The sequence below is a fragment of the Vanessa cardui genome, chromosome 6, assembly GCF_905220365.1.
Source record: "Vanessa cardui chromosome 6, ilVanCard2.1, whole genome shotgun sequence".
NCBI lineage: Eukaryota > Metazoa > Arthropoda > Insecta > Lepidoptera > Nymphalidae > Vanessa > Vanessa cardui.
Window position 1 is genome coordinate 14,420,442 of NC_061128.1, and position 25,497 is coordinate 14,445,938.

Genomic DNA, 25,497 nt, shown 5'->3' on the forward strand with positions numbered 1-25,497 from the left:
CATACCGACAGCTCGAGCAACAAGTGTACTCTTTGTCTCCCACCGATTCGCATGCTCTTTATTAGCTCGAGGTATTTTTGAAATATTTTCAATTATTCGAACGTATGAATAATCAGAAATACATATATCATTCGACTGCAAAATAACGCATAACTTTTGATATTGAATTGTTTTAGATATCGAGAAACGATCGTGGAATATTAGCAAATAGTTTTTCAATATTAAATACCGATGTCGACGTGATATCTAAGTAAATAGAATATGTACATGGTTATCGAAAGATCGTGATTTTAAACTTAATATACTTAATGTGTATTTATTATTACTGTCTTGATCAGCGGTCTGCGAACAAGACTCTACTGCCTCTTGGGGATAAAGCTTGGAGCTTATTCCGCCATTCGTCTCCAATATGGAGACATGATGGAATCTCATATATTTCAACATGTTTCATTTTTATGCCGAGCACGAATGAATAAATCAAATAAACGAAAACTCACTGATGTTTGGACAGGTTTGAACACAATCTTTGATCTGACTCACGTGTCTATTCACTAAAACAATTGGTTCAATAGTAAAATCATCAGAATTCGTTATTATAATATTATTACTTTGCACCAATTATATACATACATACATCTACAAACAAGCATTGGAGCAGCGTGGTGGAATATGCCCTAAAAACTTTCTTCTCAAAGTAGACGAGGCCAGAAGTGAGAAATTTATAGGCTATTACTGTGTGCGTACAAAATATATAGACTACTCGATTTAAATATATAATATAAAACTTGAGCATGGATGTGTACGGATATAGAGGTAGAGGACAACCAAGGAAACGATGGATGGATTGTGTGAAAGGGGATATGGTTAGAAAGAATGTTACTTGTGGGGTGACGTCTGACAGAGAAGTATGGGAGGAGAAGAAATGCTGCGCCGAACCCAAGTAATATTGGGATAAGGGCAGGAGTATGATGAATATAAATACACATTATAAAAGACGCATCATCGTATACGTATGAAGAGGTATTTGTATACAAATTAAAACTTTTGATATTAGGTACATGTTTCCTTAAACTCACCCCGAACAACATTCGTTCATTATCGTATTGTTTAAAAACCCCCCGAAGAATTGGTAACTTAAGTCGGTGGCTTCTCAACGTCTTTCAACATTATCTGTTGCATATGCCCCGGGGGGCAATGCATCGCGATTATTCCGCCGTTTAGAATGTTCCGAACATTTTAACTGAAGAGCGGCGGTCGTTAGGCAGACGTGTCCCTCTCGGTTTGCGCTGCAATATGATAAATTGATGCAAAGACAAATTTCTTATTTATTCCTTTATGTTATGTATGTATTTATGAATTGTTTTTAATTTACCTTATAAACTTACCAGCGATCCACCCGGCTTCGTACAGGTGCAATGATGGTACGAAGTACACTACAAATTTTTACTATATTGTATATGTATTATGAGTCGAGATGGCCCAGTGGTTAGAACGCGTGCATCTTAACCGATGACTGCGGGTTCAAACCCAGGCAAGCACCCCTGATTCATGTGCTTAATTTGACTTTATAATTCATTAGTGGCTCAGCGGTGAAGGAAAACATCGTGAGGAAACCTGCATGTGACAAATTTCATAGAAATTGTGCCACATGTGTATTCCACCAACCCGCATTGGAACAGCGCGGTGGAATATGTTCCAAACCTTCTCCTCAAAGAGAGAAGAGGACTTTAGCCCAGCAGTGGGAATTTACAGGCTGTTGTTGTATTGGTTATATGTATTATATACAAACACATTCCTTTCGAATCACTCTATCTATTAAAAGAACTAGCAAGAATTTCCGTTGCGTAATTTTAAAGATCTAAGCATACATCGGGACAGATAGCGGTAAGCGACTTTATTTTATACTATGTAATAATAAAGAGAATAATTCACAATATTAGCATCAAAATTAAAGGTGTTAATGTTAAAAAAACGTTGAATTCTTGATCTCTTTTCGACCATAATAAATTACGGACGCATTATGGAAAGTAGGAGAAATATAGTGATGATATCATGCCATACATGTATCTGCTGGATACACGCTAAACCACATTGATGGATTATTAATGTAGGTTAAAAATGATATGATTTAGTTATCCTATCCTATTTAAGTTATCCTACCCCTTAGGTAATACTTTATAGTAGTTTGTATCAAATGAGGCAGAGTAAAGTATTAATCTCTGTATTACTCTAATCTATTTAGTTATCGGCTAATTTCATTCTCAAATTATGTCGCTTATTAATAATAATTTTCTTTTGTCAGATGAAACTAAAAGTTAAAAAGCTTTCTTTGCAACTTTCTATGTGAAAACTTTTAAGTCACCTATCATCAAAGCCTTTTGCAAGACTCACTCGCACTCACACACAATCATGTATTTTAAAAGCTTAATTTAGCTTAACTTCTTTTCTTAATTTACATAAAGAATAGAATAGAAAAGCTTTATGGCGCACAAGTTTAAAAGGATACGCTAAGCTTGCATAAAACGTAAGCTATAACTTAGCACTTAAGTATTACACTCTTGAGAAACATTGTTACGCTCGTAATATGACCAAATTTTAAATAATGGTCGACTCCTGAATTCTTTTTAATAGACGAATATAACAATATCGTATGACTACGTTTTATTTAATTACCTTAATATCATATTTAAATACACTTATACTTGGGTAGGTTATAACGCGTGCATCTTAACCAATGTTTTCTGGTTCAAACCCAGGCAAGCAGCACTATACATATTATGTATGTATGTGTTTATTTTGTGTTTATAATTCATCTCGTACACGGCGGTGAAAACATCATGAGGAAACCTGCATGTGTCCGATTTCATGGAAATTCTGCCACACGTGCATTCCACCATCTCGCATTGGAACAGCTGGTGGAATATGTTTCAAAACCCTCTCCTTAATGGGAGAGGAGGCCTTAGCCCAGCAGTGGGTAATTTACAGGCTGTTACTTTACTTTTGGATAGGTTACACCACCACTTATGACATAGTCGACGGTCAAACATTGAAATTTAGTTTTGGTTGAGTTTCGATTTGATGGGAGGTCAGCCAGGGTAAGTAAAAGGGTCGAATTAAATATAAAGTCACTACTTGTCCAAAAAGTAATTAAGTTAGTAAAGAAACTCAGAAGTTACTCTTTTTTACCATTCCAATTACAGCGTATCTTAGAAATAATTGCAGTGTCACTTGGTAGGTTTTGAGCAAGCCTGTCTGGGTAGGTACCACCCACTTACCTATATTCTGCTACCAAACAACAGTACTCAGTAGTGTTCCGGTTTGAAGGGTGTGTGAGCCAGTGTAACTACAGGCACAAGAGTCATAAGATCTTAGTATCCAAGGTTGGCGGTGAATTGACGATTTAAGGAATGGTTTATACTTTTACAGCGCCACTTTTTATGGGCGGTCGTGACCACTTACCACCAGGTGGCCATATACTCGACCTCAAACCTCTACCATAAAAAGTTACAAGCGACATGTCTTGTTAATTCGCAAGGTTCATTGCGCAAAGGCAATTTAAAATGTATTAGTAAGAAATTATATCAAGACAACAATATTATTATAAAAAAAATAGTTCAAATAACTTTAAATAGCTTTGCCATGTAATCGGAAAAGAGCTCTATAGTCTCTCTAATATGTTGTCATTATAAATCAGAAAAATGAGTTAGAAAGAGATGTCTGACTAGCTATAAGTCCTTATGACTAGTTAGGCATCTCTTTTTAATTTGAAAGATTTGCTTAATCGAAGAGGAATTTTGGAAAAAGATGCGCATCTTAGACATAATTATTTTAAATATCCAATAAAATACATGTATGTTCATTTAATTAGTTTACTTTTGAAATAATTATGAACAAACACTAGAAACCTAACAGTGGAATTAAAACCGTTAGATGTAAATGCTTTTATAAATTGTTCTTAGAACTACCACAATGGCGCTGTCTAGGGTTATAGAGCCGTAATTGGTACTCGAGTTCGCTATTGCTTACAAATTGTGTTCCTCGAATCCAATCGCCCGCTTCAATATGGGTTATGGGTTTTGTCTTGGATGATAAAGCAACAATCTGTAAATGATACATACTATGGTACAATTTAGGCTGCGGGGCTAAGACCTCCTCTCCTTTCGAGGAGGTTTGGAACATATTCCACCACGCTGTTCCAATGCGGGCTGGTTGAATGCACATTTTATGATACACTTAAGACTAAGGTTCCATTTTGAGTAACTGCTTGCATTTGAGTAGGTACCGCTAACCTCTTCTAAGATCGCCAATGCGCCACCAACCCTGGGAACTAAGTTGTCATCAGTGACTATACACTGGCTCACTTTTAACTGGTCCCAACAATGTCAAGTATTGCTGTTTGACGGTTGTGTTAACAAATGTTTGAATTTAAAGTCTTAGTTGTTTGTGTATTATCATAAAAGTTTATTCTCGACTTCGCTCTCTCGGATTTCACTAATGAATTTATAATTATGCTACATTATTAATTTGCATCTCGCTTTTAGTGAAGGTTGAAGAGTAGGTCATCCTGATTGATATATTTACCTAACATTACACAAAATTCAAATATTCTGGAAATTAGTATTCATTAACAAAATAATTAACAACATTAAATGCTCAAATAAATGTATATATACAAATATGAACTAAAACTAGTTACTGTATAAATTTTGACCGCGTGGAATGGTGGCAGAATGCTGCAGAGTGCAGCATTTCTTTAAATAAACTAGGCTCTTAAAAATATTTTTGAAAGTACATACTACCGACAAGAATCAAAATCAAAATATATAGTATACAAGTAGGCTTTTACAACCACTTTTGAATCGTTATTTAACAACTATATTTAGGGAACCTACTACCGGCTCGAAATGTAGATTCTATCGAGAAGAACTTAGTATTAACTCTGTTCCATCATTTTAATTATACTCCATAGAGTATTCCATTAAAATTAAACTCTTATCTTCATATAATATATAATTTATAATGAATAAGACATCTTACGGTATATATTTATTACTATTTTTTGATATGAACTTTAAATATTTGAATAAGCTACGTGAAAAATAACTGTAAAGTCTTCTTATAGAACTTTTTTGTACATGTATACTAGCTAAGCAACTTGTCTGCGCGTGTTGTGATTGAAGGATATTTATCTCGTGTTTTGATTTAAACATTTTATTTTTAAATAAAAACTATTATACTTTTCGTGCATTGGTACGGGCGGTGTACTTATGTATTTATGAAAACTGAAATAGTGTAATAGTTGCATGTAATACGATTAATATTTTTTGATAAACTCTTTATAATTAGCAAGTATGTGTGTGTGTGTGTGTGTGTGTGTGAATTAAACTTTGGTTTTCGGTCCTCGCGTGGCTCACGTTTGAGTCAGCTCAGGTGCTACCGCGTTAACGAGTAAATAGTTATATGTTCCAAAAAAAGCCAGATGAGAGACCGTAAATGCTAATTATATAATTATGAGATTTTATGATTATAATAATGACTTTTTTGTATCGAACATCAAAGCATAACAGCGAAAACATTTATCTCGAAATAACATTGAATATTTCAAAAAGTTACCCAAAGTTATATTATAAATAAATTATTGATCGAAATCGCAATCCGATTAAGAGCTGCCATTGGCTGCTCATTTTAATATGAGGTTTTACTTTATAAACGTGATGGCCCAGTGGTTAGAAGCCTTGAATCTTATTGTATTATTCCGAGTTCAAACCCGCACAAGTTCATCTATATTTTCATTTGTGTTTATCGTAATTCATTACATAATTGATAGAGAACTCGAAAGCTTCAAAAAAGGGAGGACAATTAGCCCAGCTGTGGGATATATTATATAGGTGCTATTACGCGTAATAAATCAAATAATCTGAGTTTAATTTATTTAAATATGTTGTTAACGAATAATTAAATATACATAAAACGGTGCGTACGAATTATAATTTAAATAATTTTTAATTTTGTTCGTATAATTTAAATCTGATCCAGTATTATCACTTTTATCTCACGAATTAATGTTCCATTTGATCTGTTCATCGAATTATGTTAATTCTCAAATCAGATAAATAAATTATTCTTTATAAATTAATATATAAAATAAACAAAATCACTCAACATAAATTAATACTCAGTGGTAGGGATTAATTCACGCCACGACTGGTACCACCCGCTCATCAAATGTTCTACCACCAAATGACCTTACCATCAGATGGTCAATTGACCCGTCTCGAGTAACTATAATATTGTTTGTTTAAGAACACTAATCTCAAGATCAACTAGGCGGATTTCGAGACATCATTTTTGCGCTAGACAAATTTGTTAGGCAAGGTCATAGTATGTATAATAGAACGCTATGACCCACTGGCGTAGAACAGTGACACATAACATAGATGGTTTTGAGCAAATAGTTCAATTAAATTTGTAATCTTTTATGAAAATAATCTTCTTTGTATAAATATTTCAAATAATTTTAATTAAATGACGACCTCCGTGGTCGAATGGTGTGTACACCTAGGTTCGATTCCCGGCTGAGTCGATGTAGATTATCATAAGTTTTCTATGTTGTCTTGAGTCTTGGCGTTTGTGGTACCGTCGTTACTTCTGATTTTCCATAACAAAAGTGCTTGAGCTACTTACATTGGTATCAGAGTAATGTATGTGATGCTGTCTCATATGTATTTATTAAAAGAAAGTAGTTCCTCAAAGAATGTGACACAGTTATATTCTTTACATATAATGATTACACGTAATGGGTGAAATATGTCCCGAACTTCACCTCAAAAGGTGTGGAGGCCTTAGCCCAGCAGTGAAAAATTTACAGGCTGCTAATTTAATGTAAATTATATGTAAAGAATTACAAACAGTTTAATTGAACTATTACGGTTACGGGAAACAATTAATTCATTGATTTTATCAACTGATAACTTGTATTTGATCTCGTTAATAGGGGTAAGGTCATTGACCTGTTATGAACCATTTCATTAAGATACAAATTTATGTATCGGTACATAAGTCTTATCTTAAACGTTTCTAAATCAAAACATACATACAATACAAAACTATATAAATATAAATAATGTGACAAGTAAATTGACAGATGAAATACTCTTAGTTGAATTATTTAAATGATATTGAGATCAGATCTTTACAAATCTTAGTATTCGGAGGAACAAATCAGACGAATTGTCAATAAATTATTACTTATTCATAATACGCCGAATACTAGCTTTTAGTTTGAGTGATAGGAGTGGCATTTCGAAATTGTTGTACGACCTTAGCACTACCTGAGTTAAAGCTTCTTTACATCAAAGGGCATAACAAATTCATACATAATGTATAAACGGCTTAATGGAGCTGGCATGAGGTCAGGCCGACTTGGCATTAAGAGCTTTCGGTGAGGCTAGAGGCTAGAGGGAGGGAAGAGGGACCAAAGTGAATATTATAACAGGATAATAATAATATTCCTTGTTTTCCAGCTGCTAAATAAACAGTTGCGGCTCCGGCCTGCTCGCCAGGAAAGGCTTACAGCCGATTCACTAGTCAAAGAGCTGTTTGGCAAAAACTACGTCGTCGCACGCTTTCCGTTCATAAAACAAGTTTATGAAGACGTCACTTAATATCTCACTGGGATTTGAATACTGGATTAATTTCGAATTATTACGTTTAGTATTGTGGTCTTGGGTTTCGTTTCATATTAATGTTGTATAACATAAACCAAGATCTCTGACGGTTAGACTTTTCATTTCAATGCAGCCATAAATTTCGTAAAACTTTGTCATTAATTGCGATAAATACGTACGTTTAATGTTTAATTCGTCACTAGTAAATTATTTAATCATACTATATATTGAAAGTACAAATATATTGATTTTTTTGTTTGCTTTTTTTTGTAGATCCTTTCCTGGTGTACACCTTAAAAAACTACATTATAATCGATTTTTATGTATATCATTGCAAGGTAAAGCACAATCCACAGAGTAGAAAAGATATAGTATTATACAGAGAGTAGAAAAAAATGGTGCGCAAGGACGGTCTTATCGCTTAGAACAATCTCTTACAGACAACCTCCTTCGTTGAAAGAAGTTTAATAAGATCAAGGAAGTGCTGTTAAAAATAAGACATAGTTTTGATATAAATAAACCTAATACCAGGCTTATAAATCAGTATAAATAACATGGTATAGTTGAAACCACGATTCAGGCCTACCAAAAAAAAATTTTTAATTTTTTTTAATCGTAGTAATCCTGTCTATTAACGCTTCTGTTTCAATTATAAGCACCATGTATTATTTTTAGATTACTTATTGCAATTTGCCACCATTGGCAAACTCTACCAGGAACACATAACTATGAAAGAATTTGATTTTAAATATTTTGAAGCCTCTAAATTCCCGAATTTCCTCGCTCATTAGCGGTTTTATTTTTGTTTCTCCTCATTCTATTCATGATATAATATAATGAATAAATATATCGCATTGTTAATAACTTTTACCATTAAAGCTTCGTTATACACTCGAGGACAAGCAAAAATTAATTTCCCAGCTTAGCATTTGAATGAACGTAAGATCGTTTCGTCGGGATATATTTACATAAGTTGTTACGAAACTCTCGAGGTAAACGTAGCGTTCGACTGCCGCTAATTGTACTCTTATTATCTCGGTATGAGAATACCGAAAACACTTACCGACTTTATTTAATATATTATATTATATCAAATCTAGAAAACGGTTTTATATCCTTCCTTATGAGTTTTATTATTCAGTGAAGAAAAGAAAATATTTGTAAAGTAATTGTAAGTATTTTAGTCGTTTTTTTTTGTTAAAAGTAACTAAAACTGGATCTTGAATCAAACTCCAATTATTTCAAAATATTAGTTCACATATGAGACATGATACAACATAAACATCACATACATCTATACATATATACTCTGATCCCAATGTAAGTAGCTGAAGCACTTTTGTTATGGAAAATAAGAAATAACGACGGTACAACAAATACCCAGACAAAAGACAACATAGAAAACTAATAATAATCTACATCGACTTGCTCGGGAATCGAACTCAGGGCCTTAGAGTGGCGTACCCGTGACAACTGTCGTCACATAAATTACCTATCCCAGTAATGTTATAAAACCACGCGCAACTGACTTGAAAAATCTAAACAACGCAGCACTTAGCGCAGATAACTAAAATAAAAAAAAAAGACAAAGGCGAGCATTAACCTGGTTACTAACTGGCTCCATTATATAAGTAGACAACGTTTAAACAAACAATTTAATTAAGAGTTAGATTTTTAAAATAACTCTTCCAACAATTTTAATCTAAACGTAATATGAATCGCGGTATCTTCCGAGTGAACGCACCATTTAAGTACCAATTATAAAGCTTCCTTTGTAAAGATACTCTATTGTACACTTTATAAGAACATAGCCCCGCATATTTCTTAAACTTGTTTCGTATAAGCGAAGTTCAACTTATAACAATGTCAAACAGAAGGAATTAACAATACTATGTAAATTCAAACACAAATAAATTCGCAAAATAAGTACGTATGAAACAGGCCTCGGGAAGGCCCTAAGTAAACCTGCTTTTGAGTCACAGCGGCCACAATATGCGAAGAAACCGTGTTTGGACGTCGGACAATTTCGCCGAGGGCCCAGACAAACATTCATATTTAATTCTATTCAGTCTTTGAACTTGCCTATTAGCAAACAGCTCTCTCATGGACCAATTTTGAATAAGATTAAAACTTTTATAATGTTAATGTTTTATGTTCTCAAAGACCCTTTGATGTTTGTATGTGTTTTATTATTGTTTTCTAATTAAAAATTAATTTAATTAATTAATTAGTATTACGAAGTTTTTTTATATTATATTATATGGGGCGTATTCATATTACTAAATCATAAAGGTTTGTTTTATAATACATTTTTAACTACCTAACTTATTCTATCAGGGGTGCGGAGTTATAAAAACTGAAACGTTATATTGAATATTTGGAAATCTAGAAAATGTCTATCTTTTCACATTCACCTGACATAGATGAGCTAAGTTACTTTAATATTTAAAGTCATACTTTTGTTTAAATTTATGTATCATGAAATATTTATCCTTATCGGAAAATAAATTATTCGTCTAAAGTGTTATCTGCAAAGAAAATTTTCAAATAATTTAAGGTTTAATCGATCGTTTGGTTTGATTTTAAATTAATTAATTATTTTTATAATAAACGGCAAACAAGTAACTGTAATACTTATTATAAACTATTGCGTAAAAGCTTTGGAACTAAGATGTTATATCTCTTGTGCCTGTAGTTACATTGACTTACTCACTTTTCAAACCGGAACACAACACTACTGTGTATTGTTGTCTGCATTGCAGAATATCTTTGTACAACATTCGCATCTATATCAAATATAATCTAAAAAAAATGTTATACCTGTAAATTTCCCACTGTTGGGCTAATGGCCTCCTCTCTCATTAAGGAGAGGGCTTGGAAAATATTCCACCACGCTGTCCCAATGTGGGTTGTTGGAATGCACATGTGGCAGAATTTCAATGAAATTAGACACATGCAGGTTTTCTCGCGATGTTTTCCTTCACCAACGAGCACGAGATGAATTATAAACACAAATTGGGCTCACATATCACTATATGTGAGCCCAATATCACTTTGCTTGCCTGGGTTTGAACCCGAAATCATCGGTTAAGATGCACGTGTTCTAAACACTGGGCCATCTCGGCTCAAACTCAAATATAACTAGCGTCATATTAATCACCATTTTTTACAAAAAAATATGGGAAAAAACAACACACAAGCTGATAATTTTTCGTTATCAAATACACCTTTTTAACTTTGTCAAAATTAATCGCTTCGTAAAACTAACAGGAGTATTAAAACCAATTTAATCATTGATTACATAAATTAAAAGTCTCCGCCGAAATTAATTTTAAACATAATAAAAGCACAAAGTAATTCTGATCTCATTTTGTGTAAAATATAAAGATCCTCGTACAAAATGCACAACAGTAATTTAATAAGCAAATGTGTGTATAGTTAGTTCATTATATTATGTTCAGCAAGTATTCCTTACAATTTATAGTACGTTTTCAGTTAAATTGTTGGTAACTTTGAATGCATCTGCTTACAATTATTGTTATAATTATATGTCACATTGTTAATATTATGTTGGTTACGTTAATACTTTTGTATCTAATGCGAATTGTGTTGACAACACAAAAGTTGGAAATATTATTAAAACGTACCATAAATGAAACTTACCCGATGATCGCGGGTTAATTTGTAATGTTAGTTCAATTAAATTCACTATCTCGGATTTGAAGGAAATCATCAAATCAAATCAAATTAAAATAAACTTTATTCAAGTAGGTTTTTACAAGCACTTTTGAATCGTCATTTTACAACTAAGTGAAGCTACCACCGGTTCGGAAAGTAGATTCTACCGAGAAGAACCGGCAAGAAAAACAGTAGTTACTCTTTTTCAACATTTAAAAAATACAAAATCAAGTTAGTTAAATACAATTACTTAAATTAATATATTCTGCTTGCATCAGAAACTTATCAAATATAATTAATCAAACATCTGTAATGTGTATATATATTATTTTAATAACTGCTTCGTACCCCTCTACCTCTTTTTACATCTGTTTCTTTCGTCTACCTTAAGGTTGCCTGGAAGAGATCACTGTTACAGCAATAACGCCGCCTCTTGTACATATATCTTAAACAGAACAAAACTCTGTATTTACTAGTGTACAATAAAGAGGTATTTTGATTTGATATCAAAGTAAATCAAAGTTTAAGTCTAGTTTTTATAAAAAAATTAACACTTTTTCAATCACAACTATATTTAAATTTAATTCATCTTCATGATATTTTTAACAATTGTTTCCTTCGATTGTCAATTTGTACTTAACATTTAAATGTTCGTAAAATGGAGACCACGCAGCGAACAGCAAAGTATCTTCCAGTCACGTGTCAACAATAAGTACTACAGTCAAACAAATGGGGCGATTTATTTCACATATTCCACTGCCAAACTAGGTAGTTGTGTTAAACAACAAGGTTGTTGTGTTAGGATTTGAATGGTGAGTGAACCAGATGTCCCTCGTGTCTTGTGCGTAAGGTTTGCTTAGAATGATATGAACAATCTATAAATTTAGTTTTATAAATATACTGTGTAATTTGATTTGATTTTACTCAAGTTTATGTGCCGGTATTCATTCCACATTTATAAAGTATTAATCGGGTTCGATTCCCGGCCGAGTCGATGTGGAACAAGTTCATAGAAAACTAATGTTTTCTATGTTGTCTTGGGTCTGGGTGTATGTGGTACCGTCGTTACTTCTGATTTTCCAAAACACAAGTGCTTTAGCTACTTACACTGGGCTCCGAGTAATATGTATGTGTGATGTACAACAATATTACAGAAAAATCTGATATATAATAATTACCTTTTTAGCGAAAAATATATATAAGGTAATAAAGTCGTTCACAGTCAGTTAAATAAAAACAAATATAATTTAACTTCCAACGGCGCGTGATACAATTTATTATTAAAATTTTAAAACTAATTCTATTCTCATTCAGACGACACATTAACTTGCAACCCTTCGTGTTAATCTGAATATACCATTCTGTTTGTGAACGTAAATTCGTGCAAAAACACGGTATGCGGTTAGCCAGTGGCTCTGTTTCAACGGCAACATCCAAAAGACAGTGCTTTAAATATTTAATAACGCCTATAATATATTCTGTTTTTAATTTTGCAATTACGTTAGGACCTTTGGGTACATCCCGGTGTGTTTTGATGAAAGCCTTGAATTCAATTATTTATATTTTATAATTTTATGTTATGTAATTTTTAAATACGACGACGACCTTCATGGTCGAGTGGATTGTATACCGATTTTCATGGGTACGCCACTCCGATGGATCCGATCGATAGTCGATCTAGATTACCATTAGTTTTCTATGTTGTCTTGGGTCTGAGTGTTTGTGATACCGTCGTTACTTTTGATTTTCAACCGACTTCAAAAAGGAGGAGGTTATCAATTCGTCTGTATTTTTTTTTTTTATGTTTGTTACCTCATAAGTTTTTAATGGGTGGACCGATTTTGATGATTTTTTTTTGTTTGAAAGGTAGTGCTTCCCGTGGGGTCCCATTTTAATTTTACCAGCTCCAAATATAACAATAACTATAACTACGTTATATAATCGTAAATCGACTTTTACGTAGTCTAATATTTTTCATTTCATTTTATCTAGGAGGACTCTCAAAAATATGTTAAATATGCAATTATTTTTGTTACTTTTTAGTGCGTTTTTATTTGTTTTAAAATAGTGTTTTGTTTGAAGTCGGTTTTTCTTTTTGTTAAAATTTTATTTATCCTTAACACAAGTGCTTTAGCTACTTACACTGGGATCAGAGTAATGTGTGTGATGTTGTCTCATATTTATTTATTTCTTTATTTATAAATATATATTACATAAGTCATTATAATAGTATTATTATATTTAAATTCCTTATTTTAGAAGCTCTAGTATACATACACTGTGCTCAAGATAATATATTTTAAATTAAAGACACAAATATCAATTCAAGATGTCGGCATTAGTTAATTTTATATCTAGATATTAAGGTACATATATGTCTGTAGAGCTACATTTGTGAAGTAAATCAAATCAAATTAAATCAATTTTATTCAAGCACACTTCACAATGAAGCGTTTTTGAATCGTCAATATTTAAATGCTACCGCCGTTAAAGTAACAGCCTACAAATGTCCCACTGTTGGGCTAAGTCTCTTTGTCAAGAAGGTTTGACCTTACGGATAAGCCAAATGTAATTGAGTATCTGACACGTGTGCAAGTCCACATGCCAAGAAGTTGAATTTCTCAAGGGCTGCACGCTCAGTAGTACGTTTTGGGTATCAAACAGTGCACTTTCATAGCGTTCTGAACTATGCGTTCTCTTTGCCACATTACAACGACCGTCTCACCGACCGTTAGACCAAGTTTGTTCCGAGCGATCGTATTTCCTACACATCGTCTTGTTGGGAAACTAACTGTTCTTAACTATTTATTTATGCTTAATAAAACATATTTAATATCAGTAACGGGATAACAGTATTTGCTTTTATCACTAACGTATTTTGTACAAGTTTGTTTACAACAACAACATCAACAGCCTGTAAATTCCCACTGCTGGGCTAAAGGCCTCCTCTCCCTTTGAGGAGAAGGTTTGGAACATATTCCACCACGCTGTTCCAATGCGTGTTGGTGGAATACACATGTGGCAGAATTTCTATGAAATGTGTCACATGCAGGTTTCCTCACGATGTTTTCCTTCACCGTTGAGCACGAGATGAATTATACAGACAAATTAAGCACATGAATCAGTGGTGCTTGCCTGGGTTTGAACCCGCAATCATCGGTTAAGATGCACGCGTTCTAACCACTGGGCCATCTCGGCTTACTCAAGTTTATTTATTTTATTTAAATGTGTTGGCATTTATTGATTGATATCGTTAAGTCGTAGGTTCGAATCTAGTAATTGTTCTAGTTGGTAATAGTCTCCCGTGATACGGAAAGCTCGTAAGGCCATACATCCTGCGCTCAATCTCTTGTCGATATCCTATCGCCGTTCGATTTGATTACGAAATTGTACCCGAGTACGCAAACACTCGTGCACTGTGATATAATATCAATATGTTAGCTAGTGGTCGAAATTCGGACAGGAAGACTACCTTATTCATCTAATTAGTGCTTTTGTGTGAATCTAACCTATTAATATTACAGTAATGTAATCTGCACAATGCAATCAGAGAATATTAATTAAGCCTAATTAATGTTAGGTATGGAAATGTTTTTATGTAATAATAACACTGCAATAAAGTTTAACTCTAGTTCAATATAATTTGTATATAATATAAATATAATTAGAAAAGCCTCAAATACGATTTACTTGATATATGTATACTAAAACTATAAAACACTAATGATTATATATTTATTTCAATACTCTTACTTCTGATTGTTATATGAATATATAAATTACATATACATTTCTATCATATCAATTTAAAAGCAAAGCAGGGGCGGTTCATTAGTTTTCAATAAATATACCATAAAATATTTGTTCTTAATGATGTAGTAAGGCACCTCACACCGCTAATGCGCCACAAATACTTGATTTGATATATTTCTAAATATCATAGGAAATATAGTGTTGATATTGCGATATATGGCATATTACATATATATTGGCTATAGTTATGTTGTAAAATATCTTAGTAAACTTCAAATTTAACTGAAGCTTAGGTAAGTAGAAAATAGATTTGTAGTAAGAAATCTTGATGCAGACTATGTTAGTTCCGCATAAATAATTATTTACTAATACATTTTACACACATTAACAAATTTATCTACACTGATATTATAAACTAGGTGTGCCCGCAAATTCGTGTTAATTTAGTTACTACTTATTACATCAGCTATCTCCCAGTGAAAGTCCCCTTAAAATCGGTCTAGCCGTTCCAGAGATTAGCCGGAACAAACAGACGGATAAACAAAAATTTAACAAAATGTCATTTTGGTACAAGCGTAGTGTATAAACATTAATAAAGTTAAAAACGGTTATTTTAATATTTCCAAAACACACTCTAGTTTTATTATATATATACCCAAGAATATTTCTGCCTGTTTGTCTGTCATGTTCTTCCATGGAGATTTCATTTGAAGCAAGCCCCAAGGAAAGACTTATACAAAGACACGTGTACCGACAACTACATAGTTGAATATATAGCGATTAATACCCAATACTTATTTATTACTAAATCAGTTGACAGAAACATCTATCATTTGAAAGTTAGGGTGGTGTTGATATTTATAAATAATTCCGTTAATGAATAACAGGGTCAGCTTTCAAAATAATATATATATAAAATATACTATATGCCGGTCTCTCTTTTTGTTCAGGGCTTGAGACTTTCAATAATGGACATCTAGTATTTTATGGAATTACTTAAGCTATTTTTCGTTTTAATATTTAGGTTTCTATGATTAAAAAATAAATATTCTTAGGATAGGTCAAGGTGTATTTACGAAATAAATTTAATAGATTTCAATCATTTTAATATAAATCATTACTCTCCTCGTGGTCAATATTCGTTACAGAGTTAGGGTAGGTTGAGTGAGCCAGTGTAATTATTGATGACGAAAATTACTACCCATTTGGTGGTTCTTATAAAAGGCATTAGGGACGAGAAAAGTTTTAATAAAACAATAAAAAAGTTCATTGTAGTAAAAAAGAATCATTATGATGGATTAAAAAAACTTTTTAATTTATCGATGTTAATGCTTAATTACTTAAAAGGGTTTTGACATGCTTAATTTGATTTTGTTAATTTGACGTCTCCTTGTCCTATTTAAATAATATCTTTACTAATATTACAGTTCATAATAATTCCCAGATTATAGTATAGTCGTCCTTGTCATTAAAATACTGGTCCACAGTATATATATATTGTAATCAATATACAAAAAGTTTTAACACCGATCTGTATATTATTCAGATACATTTTTTATTTTAAGTTTATCTTATAAGCAATTCAATTATCATTACGATGAAATGCTATGCACTTGAGAGCCGAAATGGCCCAGTGGTTAGAACACGGACATCTTAACCGATGATTGCGTGTTCAAATCCAGGTAAGCAGCACTGAATTTTCACGTGCTTAAATTGTGTTTATAATTCATCTCGAGCACGTTTGTGAAGGAAAACATCGTGTCTAATTTCAACGAAATTCTGCTACATGTGAATTCACCAATCCTTAACCTTCTTCTCACTCTCTCCAACTCTCCCTGAGTTGGCCTTAGTCCAGCAGTGGAAAATTTACTGGCTGTTACTGTTCACTGTACTGTACTGCAATGCACTTTATAACAAACGTTGTAATTTTCTTAACACAGAGCTATGTAAATTGGTTTTTATTAATTCAGAACTCTGGATACAGACCAGTGCTCCGGTACCATGACACCTGCATTTCTTACACTTCTATCTATAACGTTCATTCGAGTCTCACGTCCGTTCTCATTTCGATTACACGAGCTATGTTAGGTACTGAAATAGTTAATATACTAACTTATAGTTAATAATTTACTCGAGTTTCGTGGAAATACGTCTTTAAGAGCCACAAATTCTGCCGCAAATAAGCAATACTCGGTATTGTTGGGTTCCGGCTTTAAGGTTGAGTCACTAACTACATGCCCAAGGGCCATAATATCATATATCGGGAATGAATAATACTTCGTACAATACCATGTAATGTATTAGTTACTACTTACGATCTGGTGAAGCTTTTGCCCGTTCTCCTATATATGCTATAAAAAAATTAACAACTTGTGTTGATTATTACACAATTAGCGAGTTATGAACTCATGAAGATAATCCACTTGGATATTGATGTATGTTTCTGTTTCTTTATCTTATTGAAACATGAAAACAATTAAAAAATTTGACAAAAATAGAAGCAAAATGGGCCAGTGGTTAGAACGCGTACATTTTGACCGATCATTGCCGGTTCAAACTCTGGCAACTCACTGAATTTTCGTGTGCAAAGTTGTATTTATAATTCATCGATTCGGTTTCGGTGAAGGATAACACTGTGAGGAAACCTGCATGTGTCTAATTTCAACGAAATTCTGCTACATATGACTCCTGAAAGCAGCGTGATGAAATAAGCTCCTAGCCTTCTCTTCAAAGGAGGCCTCTTAGCCCAGCCGTGGGAAATTTACAGGTTACTTATTATATTTAATATATTAATTCGTAAGTATTTATCATCGGTCTTCGCAGGTCAGAGTATTTTCTTTTTCGAAACGGTGATAATACGTTGACTATCAATAAGTATAATATTCATACAACTAGGTACATTGAATAAATGAATTTGAATTTATGAATCTCGAATTGAAGTCATATCCATTTGAATGTTAATGTAAGGATCCTAAACATTGGAGCATTCAATTTATCATATTCATTTCACGAGATGAAATTTTAAATTTATTTAACTTTTCTATCTTATTATCATTACATAGTATAAAACAAAGTCGCTTACCGCTGTCTGTCCTTATGTATGCTTAGATCTTTCGAATTACGCAATGGATTTTGATGTGTTTTTTCTACTAGATAGAATAATTGGAGATGAAGGTTTTTGGATATAATATATAGGCTATATATTATATAAAATATAATAAAGAAAAACTTACTATTTAAGAAGTTCATAATGTCATGTCGTATACATATAAATTTTGTAGCATATTTAGTATAAGTATTGTACCCGTGCGAAACCAGACGGGTCGGTAGTTATATGTGATTTAAAAGACTTTTCAACCGACTTCAAAAAGGAGGAGGTTATCAATTCGTCTGTATTTTAATGAGAAATAATAGTTTGTTATCATTCAAACAAAGTTTCTTCGATCGTGTATCGATTACAGTTTTAAAAAAATCTTAAAGAAATACTCAAGAAACTGTGTCAGCCACACATACTTGTATCTCATTTGAAGTCGAACCGGTAAACTACAACAAAATTAATACAAAAATATTATTATTATTTATTTTTAAAAACACAACAGCAGCATTAGTAAAAATTAAACCGGATACACTTAGGCTAACATCTTCTATGTAAGCACGTTTCATCCTAAATCACCGCATGAGTCGATTTCGATCGATCAATTGCAAATTTATATAATTAATTTCAATAATAATTTGAAATTGTTTTTTTGTTTTTATCATTTAAGAGTACCTTTTTATGAATCTATATATTTTGGTCAACGAAAACCGAACAATGTTAACTCACTATAACTAGACCGAACAATCAGATACGATTGAGGTCAAGCGCAAGGCCAACTTGTATAAAAGATAAACCAAACAATTAGGTACAAAACAAAACGTACCTAAGTAAAATAATCAATTTATAAACCATAAAAAAATTTTAAAATTTTTACTTATTAATAAATAATATTCTTTATTTTTAAAACTCGAATATGTTGCTCGTGTGTTTGTAGCCTAATCAGAAATTACCGAGGAAGTGCATCACAGTAATAATAAGTTGATATTCGATGTAAAAAGTGCATTACAATCACAAACTCTATATGCGGCTGGCGGCGAAGCGTAAATACCATGGTCACCCATCGTAACAGCGTGATGTGCGATTTTTTTTTCTTCAATTTATGCCTTATTAAAACAATTTATACGATTTCGTTCTCGGATCGCACGGGCGATTTACTTCAGTCACGGGCTGTGGGGAGCCTGTTTACTGTTTTCATATCTTCGTCCGTTATTTTGAATTTTTCCAATGCAGAGCGGCGGTTATTGCTGATCTATGTAAACTAACGTTTGTTGTTTTGTATTTATGTTTATTTTAAACTTTACGTGATATTTATACTTTGCAGTATATTTATCATATTATTTTGCACATATATTCAACAAAATTTTTCTTAAACTGAGGTAGTTATATATAGTATATTATATATTTTTTTTATTTTATGTAATTCAACTGTGTCAAAAATTACTACAAGCATAAGGTCCCCATTTCTCTCAACCTAATGTTAAGGTCAAATTACGTAACGGCCGCCGTAGACGGCTTGGCGGCGCGCGCGCAGGTCATCGACCGGGGCCCGCGCGGGCGCGCCTCTAACTTTGAATTGTGGAATTTGCACATACCACTGCCTACTTGCTTAATCTATTCCTTACTCACACATCTATGCAACATTTATGTTTACTAAGCTACGTTTACCTTTAGACACATGTTATCGTTTGAAATTGAATTTTATTTCAATGAAATAAAATTGAAAATCGTTTGCAATGTGCTTGATGCTGGGATACATCTTATAATGTTTTTATAGTATCGCTAGAGCGAAATAACTCTTGCAAAAGCGTAGGTATAATGTTGAATACGTCACATAAAGACTAATAATTCCAATTACAAAATTATTAATGAAATTTAAATAAAGAACAATTGAAATGTAAAAAAGTCTTCAAAAAGTTTTTATATAAAACGATTTTAATATAATAAAAAGTATTTATACAATTTAATTATCCGAGTCACAACATAAAGGACGGAACCCGTGAGAAGTGTAACACTAATCTCGTAAAGGAAACTGTAGATAAGACAAGGGAATCAACTCTGAACACGTGTCAGTTTACCGCACCCTGTAATTACCTTACCTTGTACATTGATGACAAGAATTAATTAGCACTATCGAAAACAGACGCCTCGCTCGTATCGCTGACACCCAGCACTTATGCATGAAACACTCTAATCATTGGGAATCATACTTGCATTTCGATATTCGCATATATAGCGTACATATATTATTTGATATTTCTAACTTCGTCATTACATAGTATAAAACAAAGTCGCTTACCACTGTCTGTCCCTGTGTGCTTAGAACTTTAAAGTTATGGATTTTGATTCGTTTTTTTTTTTTAATAGATAGACTGATTCGATAGTAAGGTTTTTGTATATAATACAAATATAATAATAGTAAAGCAAAACTGATAATTTAGACATAATCTACTATATTTAGTGATGTATCATAGTTTTATATTTAATTCAACACTGTAACACGGTGATTCAAAAGTGCTGTATGAGTCTATTTGAATAAAAAAGATATTTGTGAGATTGGGCCTGATAAGATCTTACACGAATTGACTGCTGTTGTTGCACTCAGCCAAGTTAAAGTCTTTGTATACATAGAGATTAAAATATATAACAATTCATATTGTTCGAAAGGTCTTGTCGTTTCATTTTTATTTATAAGTGTCATTGAATTTGATAAAGATAGATATGTCATAATTATATATTTTTTTCTTAAAGTATACCGTGATGTACAATCGACTTGTAACAATAAACCGCGTGATGAGAAAGTTACGTGATAATTATATTAGCTGTTTATGGCGTGAATCGGGAAAAACAGACGAATAACTGTTCATTTATAATCGCAGTTTAACTGTTTCGGCTTCGTTGTTACATCAAATGTATGATACAATATATATATATACCCTATTTATGTTAATAATGTTTTTAGTATTAATTATTATTATCCATCGAAAATATTTTATTCTGTCGTAAATTCTTATGTTACCTGTATTTTCAAAACACGAAGACAGCTAAAACACATTAATTAATTCTAAACTTATGGAAACTTGTAACTTTAGTCATTGGTTACATAACGATTGGTATTATAGTTAAAATCCTCGATGTTCTAGTAGCTTATAGGGTTGCAGAGCTCGAGGTTTTATATTCAAACATCGATGCAATAAAAAGTTGTTGTGTTTTCGGACGAAAAATTATCAATTGCAGAAAAGAGAATTTGATTACAATCTTCTGCGTCAGAAAGCATCTGAGTTGAATTCCCTTTATAAATAAAAAGATATATATTATTAAATAAACTAATAACTGTTATTGATATTACGATATGCAGTTACACCTACGTAGCATTCGACCACGTATTGTATGTATTATAATATAAATAATGCGAATACTATTTGCACCAACTTATTTCCATTTTCTGTTTAATGTAAGAAGTCTAAACGTTCAAGTAGTCTTATTGTGATATGAACTACCCACATAATCGAATTCTTGATGTCTTTATAGATAATATGCATATTATCTTAGCTATATACTATACGCATACGCACACATAGACATTACGTCATGATGTTTCGATGAATTAGTAAGCTGAAGTGGCAATGGGCTGGTCACATTTGTCGTAGAACCGACAACCGTTGGGGAAAACGTGTTCTAGATTGGACACCGCGTCTCGGCAAACGTAGTGTAGGACGTCCTCAGGCACGGTGGAGTGACGATATACGCAAGGCGGCAGGCAGGATGCGGGTAGCCGGAGAAAGACCACAGTGGCGTGCGCTTGGAGAGGCCTATATCCAGCAGTGGACAAAAACGGGCTGATGATGTGATGTGTCGGTGAAATGTAAAAAAAATCTAATCTGACATGACATATACAGCCTGTAAGTTTCGCATTATTGATCTAAGACCTCCTCTCTTTTTGAGCTTATGGTTAGATTATTCCATGACGCTCTTCTAATGCGGTTTGGTGGATTCATCTCGTTGAATTTAGACACATGCAGATATCCGTATCATATACGATGTTTTGCTTAACCGGCGAGCACAAGATGAATTATAAATCAAATTAAATACATGAAAATTTATTGATGTTCGCCTGGGCCCGAAATCCTCAGTTATAATATACGTGTTCTAACCACTAGGCCATCTCTTTGCATCGCGTCTCATTAAATTCTCAAATAATCCTTGTTTAGTTCATCATGAACAAGACAAAAACGATCAGATAGAAGTAACACATACATTGATTAATGTTTATACAGCGAGGGCTCCGTGAACAACGTATACGTATTAACAATTTTCAACTATCAACAACAACAACAACATTAAATGTAAATTGCTTGTAAATTCCCACTGCTGGGCTAAAGGCCTCCTCTCCCTTTGAGGAGAAGGTTTGGAACATATTCCACCACGCTGTTCCAATGCGGGCTGGTGGAATACACATGTGGCAGAATTTCTACGAAATTTGTCACATGCAGGTTTCCTCACGATGTTTTCCTTCACCGCTGAGCACGAAATGAATTATAAAGACAAATTAAGCACATGAATCAGCGGTGCTTGCCTGGGTTTGAACCCGCAATCATCGGTTAAGATGCACGCGTTCTAACCACTGGGCCATCTGGACTGAACTATCATTTTATTAATATCACTGAAACAAAAAGCGGTTCAGCGATTCTCGAAATCTTTTTTATCATTTTTACATTCTGATAAAATATTTAATCAATTAAATGTAAATGAATTATAAAAAAAAAGCTATATGATGTGTAGTTAGTTATGTGCGCTTCGAGCGATGAAAATTGTTATAGTTCTGCTGATTAATTGAAAAATTGCTTGCATTTGTTTAATTACAAATAGCTTATATATCGGGAATGCCTATTGTGAATATTTTTCGAGGGTTATTTAATTTAAAATCAACGCAGTTTTAACGCTATTGTGCTTTATTCGGAACAAAGAAAATATATACAAACACAACTCGCAAACATCGGACGTAACGAGTAATATCTCCCGGACTTCGCTTGCATTCTAGGGGTTAATACTAAATCTTGTCAAATTCGATTCAGTGGCTTGAAACCAAAATATATAACCATGATCATGTAATAAAAATTTAGATAACATGTGTGCATTTGCTGACCGCTGGAACTCGGAAATACTGCGCCACCGGATACGGCTATATGGTGTCCAAGAAGGGCGATTATTGTTTTTGTGTTTGTTTCTTAGATGTTTTGTTTGCTTTTATTATTATTTCTTTTTACTAACATTATTTATAAGATTATTAATTACGGGATATTTACTGTGTTTTTTATTTTTATTCAGTGGATCTCAATATTTCGACATTATCTACGAATGTCTTGTTCACGAGAATCAGTTGGTAAATATACATATATTAATAAATGTAGTATTAAAAATAACCACGTTAATTTAAAACCTTATTAGTTATAAGGTTGCCATGTAATACTAAAATTAAAATGTGGATTATGTCTGACAAATGGACAACAGTACAGTGCAAAAGTACGCAAACACAAGTGCATCCCCATCACTCCGATAATGCGATGTGCATCTGACATGACCTGAAAGAGTTAAAATCGATAACTTTATATCGGCCTATGGGGTTCGAACCCAAAATTGAGAGCTGTGACAAAGAAGCAGTCGATCAGTCAGTACAATTATAATACAAACAGGGACATAAGACCTTGGTGTCCAAGATTGTTATTAGATGTAAGAAATGGTTAATATTTCTTAATCTTCTAATATATCAGCTGTGGTGCTGGGGCAATCTTCAATCAATCAATCAATCAAAATAAACTTTATTCAAATGGGCTTTTACAAGCACTTTTGAATCGTTATTTAACAATTAAGTGAAGCTACCACCAGTTCGGAAAGTAGATTCTACCAAGCAGAACCGGCAAGAAACTCACTAGTTACTCTTTTTCAAAATTTAAAAAATACAATCATATTAGTTAAATACAATTATATAAGTATGAAATGTATCCTGCCTGGTGACCTAATATTATTTAAAAAAAAGAACTAGAAATGCTAAATTATTTTTTGAAATTTGAACCGAGATAATTCGTAACGTTTCGCGCTATGAGATAATAAATAAATAACGAAAACACAAACATCAAAAGTCACTTCACAAATCAGAATAACGCTGAAAATATCAACACGTAACGCAAGGTGAAAAGAAAAATGTTTGAATAGTTAACGCTTGTCTTAATGTTAATACAATACTTTCCTCGCATCCCCTTTGATTTACTTCAACAGAGTATCATGTTATTTTATATAAACACGGAGATAACACGCAGTTCTCCCAATTATTTATACATTTGATATTTCTTCTGTTGTTTTACATGTGATCTATTCTTAGTTAACATGTGAGTAACGAGATTACGTAATCTGCGTCTTTTCAACTGAACGTTCTTGTACGAGAAAACATACGAAATCGTATTGCAAACCTTACCGTTTAAATATAAAAATACCGAGAAATAAATACGAATGTTGGTGACTTTACCTCTTTCTGATGACACACGTGTGCTAACTAGAGTATGCACCCATTATTAACTGGACGTAAATATTATATACTTCTGATATAGTTTAAGTGCTTAGACCATTTTTAATTTATTTCTTTGAGGCTCTAACTGGCTCTATATGTATTGGACGTTTCATCAAATATCAGACTTTTACCAATTGATTTTACAAGGATTATTTTATAGTTTAGTATTTCATAACCCCTATGAATAAAATTATTATTTTATTTTACAAAAAAATACTCTGGTTCATATGTAAAATTTATAGTTTTTATTCCGTAAATATTTTCATCGTTATAATTTAATTGAATAGTATAAATTATAAATATTCGTAATGGATTAATTTTAAAATTCCAATAAAGAGGTTATATATGTTTTTAAAAGAGCTCAAGTACTGTACAGATAAAACAGTAATAAAATAACATGTATCATTCATTAATTCGAAGCAGTGGCGAGGCGAAAAACTGTGCCTTGTGTTTTTACTGTAAAAGTAAATAGTGCACGACGGTAAAAGGCGCTTAATGCCCTTAAGCGTATACAATGAGCTTATGCCGGATGCCTCTTGTCATGTCCTCTAACGAGTCCGATTTTCAGGATCAATACAATTTTATGCCCGTGATAAGGCCCTTAAAATAAACCTTTGCTGACTTCGTAACGACAAATAAAATATTTATATCATTTATTCATTATTCGTATTCCTCGTTTCGACTTAGATATCATTGTTATCATGAAATAATTTCCTTGTCATATTATTTTTAATTAAAAA

The 25,497-nt window shown here is 32.7% G+C and overlaps 1 protein-coding gene across 7 annotated transcripts in view; it reads left to right on the plus strand.

Moving 5' to 3' along the window:
• Positions 1–25,497, plus strand: part of LOC124530653 (polypyrimidine tract-binding protein 1) — a 506,488-nt gene that overhangs the window by 266,420 nt on the left and 214,571 nt on the right. The window lies entirely within an intron of this gene.